At 36.8% G+C, this 5,646-nt stretch overlaps 1 long non-coding RNA gene across 1 annotated transcript; it reads left to right on the forward strand.

Annotated features, from left to right (window-relative positions):
- Nucleotides 1–2,864: 2,864 nt before the first annotated feature.
- Nucleotides 2,865–5,439, forward strand: LOC132637366 (uncharacterized). Its single transcript, XR_009581550.1, has 3 exons — nt 2,865–3,002; nt 3,499–3,735; nt 4,498–5,439. It is a non-coding gene; the product is annotated as an uncharacterized LOC132637366 (long non-coding RNA).
- Nucleotides 5,440–5,646: the final 207 nt, after the last annotated feature.

A 5,646-nucleotide genomic window follows, 5' to 3' on the forward strand; every position in this document is an offset into this window, starting at 1 on the left:
TTGAGTTTCCTCACAGCTTTACTGTTACTAATTACTTCCGTTTACATTATTTTGGCAAATGTAACGACCTGTTTTGTCATTACCATGATTATTCTGTTTTTGCCTTCGTTGACCCATTCCTGAGTCTCGTTAGAAATATTTTGACCTGAGGAGATAGTTGGCATGACTTCCCAGGCATCATTTTGGGCCTTAGAATGTTTTTAGAAAAATTGAGCTTTAAGCGAAAATGAGTTGACTCAAAGTTGACTTTTGAGTAAACGGATTCTTTTTCAGGAATCCGTCAACTCCGAGAGGTCCAGATGGTCGTTTAGAACTTGTGTGCATATTCATTTCAGTTCACAATGCACTTGGGTACATTTTGGGACCTGGGTTGGAAAGTTAGTTTTGAGGTATCGGGGGTTGACTTGGTCAACGAGACCTCTGATGGGACTTCCAAGGCTACGAGTACGTTCGTAGAGCATTTTTATGTATATCTGCATACTTGTTTTTTATGTTTTGAGTCTCGGGTGAATGCCAGATTTCGGGATGAAATTGTGGTAGTTGGGAAAAATTCTGGTGTTTGGTGTCCGCTGGGGCGGCACCAGCACCGCTGCTGTGGCACCGCTGTAGCGGTAGGATAGCCTCCGCAGCGGCAATATGTATTTTGGCCAGGACCGCCGTAGCGGTTTGCACAGCCGTTAGGGCGGTACCACTGGGAAGGCCATATGATCATTGTAGCGGTGTTGACTGAGACTGACCTTATTTTATTAGTTTAAAATCCCAAAACCCTAGTCATTATTTCTATCCCGACTTGAGAGCCTTGTGGAGGCGAATTGGAGGATTTTCAAGTGATTTCTTCCGAGGATTTTCAAGTGATTTCTTCCCTAAGGAAACATTTCTACCTTATTATGATTCCATTAACCTCTCTCAATTATCTAGCATAATCTATAATTTATAGAATCTAATGGGTCTTCAATGGGTTCTTGAATTAAGCTCTAAATCATTTTTGGTTCCTAAAATCTTCCTAAATAGTACGATTAATGTTGAATATGTTGGGAACAAACTAGCTAGATTCATATTTTTCATAAAAAGCTTAAGATTAAAAGAGGGGTTTTTATGGGTTTTCCTCCTAATGAGTTCTTGGCTTTGAAATCTTATATTATTGGTTGGGTTAGCTTCATTAAGAATGAAAGTGATGATTTTAAACTATATAAACATGTTTCCCTCCATTTTTAGAGGTAAAATTGTAGGATTAAAGTTAGCGTTCTTACACCCAAATTTGGGGGTTTTCATATTAATGGTGATTTTGAGGGTTGATTAAGTATTCCTGTTATTAAAGTAATTGGTTTTGACCCTCTGGTATTGAATTTGATATTTTGGTCATGAAATTCCCGTTTTGCTCTTGAGACCAGTTTTTCATAAACTAAAGGTTGGAGTTTGACCCGAATAGAATATAAACCATATGGATGTTGTTCTTCTCGTATTCTTAAATAGAATCTCTATTTGATTAGAGTTTGATTGTGTGGAGACTCACTGTGAGGGCAAAGAATTAGCTCGTGGTCCGTGATTTGCTGTTCGGCGTTCCAGGTTGGTTACGGTTTACCTTTGTGGCGAGACTTCGACTAGCGAAGCGTATATATAGATAATATTGTCGGAGATTTCATGTAAACCTTTGGGTATGAAGTTTGGGTCGGATGTTGCCTTAGGGTTTGGTATTTCTTGTGACTGGTTTGATCGGGTTTGTGGCCTGTAGACTCCATAGGGCCTTGTTTGTACGTTGTGTATAAATTGGTGGATTGTTGGTGAATTGGGAGTCAAACGGAAGGAAAAAATTACCTGATATTTATACTAGTACTTAGTGTATGCCTTGTTGTTGGTATAGAAATTTTGGGATATTTGGCCCTTATTGGCATGGAAATTGGATATTCATTATAATTATTGTGTGGACCATTACTGATGATATTGGTGCGCTTTTTATGGCACGGATATGAATCCTTGTGATATTGGTGTGCTATGTTTAGCACGGCTTGAAACTTAAGATTGTTCACGGTTTATAGTTGCATTGTCCCACATTCATACTCATATTCATGGCATATTGATTATTGAGTCACCCTAGGCTTTGTGATACGAAATGACAGACATGGAAATACTGATACTATATTGTTAGGCTTTGTGATTGGTACTGATCATAGAAACAAGAAGGAAACATTGATGAATGTGATATTGAGAGAATTGATTATTAGTAAAATTGAGAGTCGTGACTCCTTTTGGTTTATCTCGTTGCCTTGATGATGGTATTACTTGTGCGCCCCTTCATGGCACGATTGGTTAATATGATTCATTGATATTGTACTTGCATCATATTCATACTTCATACATTATTGCATTAGATACTGAGTCATCTCTGGGCTGTGTGCGGAGTGACCTATATTCTTCTGAGACATATTTGATATTGAGTCACCACTGGACTGTGTGCGGAGTGGCTGATAAGGAACACTAATATTATGAGACTTTCGGATAATTGGTCCTCTGAGCTGTGTGCGGAGTGACGGTGCTTGGACTTTGCGGGTCACCCATGGGTCGTGCTCATTACAAGAAATATGACTTTTAACGACTACATCTTAATGAAGGGACATGAATCCGGTCGTTAAAAATACATGTGTAGCGACCAATTTTTTTGCCAGTCGTTAAAACCCATTTTTAACTCAATATTAACGAGGGGGAAATATTGCCATCGTTAAAAGCATAATAATCTGTCGTTAACGTTAATTATCAATAAAAAATAGGCGCTACTTTTTCCCTCCTTTCCTTTTCCCCCACCCCACTCCCCACCAAAAAATGACATTAGCTATTATCAAAACACACACACACACACAGATCCAAATTAAAAACTGGTGGTCTATCACCAACATCGTAAGCATCGTAAGCCTGCAAATGCAATCAAAATTAAGTTTCTGGGAGAAGAAAAAACTGTTTGTTACCTTTGTCGTCATCCATTGTTTTTGTTAGGGTTTCTTCTCAAGGTAAGATTCGTAATTTTGCACTTTTTATATGTTAATTTTGGCTTTCTCTCTCCGTATTTCTTAATTTTGGCTCAAAATATTCTCCGTAACTTTCATAGATTGTTTCGGGTTGGTCTTTGGGAGTCATCGTTCTTATCTCCATCATCGTTCACTCTTTCATCTGTGTTTACAGCGTGTGTTACTTTCGACTTCGTTCTTTATTCGGTTTTATGTGAATTACATGATTTTTGTCTGCTTGAGGTTTTTGGGTGAGCTTTATGTTTCTATTGCTATGTTATTAGACTGCGTTTTTTGGTTTTTGTTTCTATTCTGTCGAGTCGTCGTGAAATTGTTTAATTAGCATAGGGATGGAAGATAATTCATCTACTTGGGTTAAAAAAGGACAGACTTAGTCTGTTTACTTTCTTTGAAATTACTTTTTTTACCTATGGTGTATATGCTGAGTATATGGTGTATGTGCTGAGTATCGTGGGGGCTTTCTTGTTTGTTTGGCAAGCTTGTAGGAGAAAAAATAAGATGGCGCCTTTGTAAAATGCCTAAATCGATTGAACAGTCCTCTGTTTATGTTTATCCATTCCCCGGTCAACGCGGACACTTTGCTGGATTATTAGTATGCATATACTAACCAGCATACAAAACACGACCCAAGGCTTGAGAGTTATTGGGCTAAAGCCAAATGAGAAGATTGCACTCTTTGCTGAGAATTCATGTCGATGGCTTGTTGCAAATCAAGGTAAATCAATTGATCCTATTTTGTAAATCCTAGAAATGGCGAAATTTTAGTTTCATTTATAATGCATTGCCTTTTCTCTTTCGTTTTCCTCTTCCCTTTTTCAGATTTCAAATTTTTTTAAGTCGTGCGTAATTTGGCAGATTTGGATAATCCTAAGTACTTGGATTTAAGCCCTTGATTATCATACATGGCTTGAACCTAAAATATGCACAAAATTTGTACATCATGAAAATGGTCATCTGCTAATGTAAAAGACAATAGAATTTTAGGTTATTGGCTCACCAGCTATAGAGGTATAATTGCTTCTTGAAAGAGTTGAATCCTATATATAAGCAGACAGAAGCTGGAAGCACCATTTTTGTGTTAAAAGTATGATAATATTAGTTTGTAACTAACTGGTTCTGTTTTTTGGAATATGGTAATATGTCATAGTTTATCACCAAAAAGATATTAGTTTGTAAGCGGGGGAAGAATTGAAACTAGTCTCAGTAACAATTTGGCATCTCTTAATTTCTATACTTAGCTGATGTGGTAATATTGTATTGATGTAAGTTGGTTACTGCAGTAGTATATGTGGTTTAGAGTTCATTGTTGAGAGATTGTTAACTGCAGAAGTAGGTATGCTATTTTTTTGTCTTGCGCTGTACTGCAAAATAAAAAGATGTTAGTCCTCTTTATCTCAAATATCTACTAGGAAAATAATTTGAATTTAAATCTCGAGTTCTTTTTCATCCTCTTTTTATAACTGAGAATTTATCAAAGGTAGTGGCGCACTGTTCGAAACTTGGTGGATCATGGTGCGCTACTCTACTCTCCTCCACTTAAGTACCAGGCTTTTGAATGTGGCGTGATTAAGAGTAGGATGAAATGATTTACCTTGATCACTCATAAATCGGATACTCAATAGCAGCCAAGTGCCCAAGCTTTTGATTTAGCTTACTTAAATAGGGAATAAGTCAGCAGACTCTTATTCACATACACTCGTCTATCCTTTGCAAAGCTTCAATCACCATTCACTATCGTAAGGTCCAGTTGATATACTGTCCTGTAAAATAACCTGAACTCAAGCATGGACACGAGATGGTAAATGGGGTTGCTTAATCACTGATGCGTTTATTAAGTAAGGATATAGTGTAAAATCACAATCCAAATTATGTTCAATTTATTTGGAAGCTCTGTTGCAAAGTGTCTAGTTTCCTTTAGGTATGATGGCAATGGGGATATTAATGTTGTAAGGGGTTCAAGGTCATTAGCTCAAGAGCTAGTGCAATTACAACCACTCTGAAAGGTTAGTGCAGATGTTCGTCTGTTGTTCTAATTAACCTGTTAATGAGTATGTTACTTGTTCTCCCCATCTTTCTTCTCTTTTCTTTTTCCTGATTAGTTGTTTTCCCTGTCTCTCATTTTTAAACATGTTGATATTGTCCTTATCAAAAAAAAAAGGACATGTTGATACTGTTATTGTCAAGAGTCATATGAATCTACTTCATTCTTAAGATGTAGGTAAGACATTTACTATAAGATATATAACTTAAGCAAAAAAACGTTCTTGCTTAATTAGAAACTGAATGTTACTAAAAATATCTCAAAAGTGCAAACACAAGCTCTTTTTTATTTGTTTTGACCGGAAGAGCGTAATGTTTAATTCTTGATTTTGTCATTGATGAGAAATGTCTTCAATCTTAATGTGCGCAGCATACAAATGTAAAGGCATTTTACTTTCAACTGCTATTCTGCAAAGTTTCAATTTATGCAGATGCTTATCTTCTGATGAGTCTGTTAGCTCATAGGACATGTAAAGTATCTATTAACTGTATTTTCATAGTTTCTCATCATTGAGTTGGAGCCTCTTCTTTCTTATGACAAAAGAAGTGAAACTTGGTGCTTTGTATTTCCTAAGGAAGCTTCGCC

This window comes from Lycium barbarum, chromosome 1 (genome assembly GCF_019175385.1).
Source record: "Lycium barbarum isolate Lr01 chromosome 1, ASM1917538v2, whole genome shotgun sequence".
Classification (NCBI taxonomy): domain Eukaryota; kingdom Viridiplantae; phylum Streptophyta; class Magnoliopsida; order Solanales; family Solanaceae; genus Lycium; species Lycium barbarum.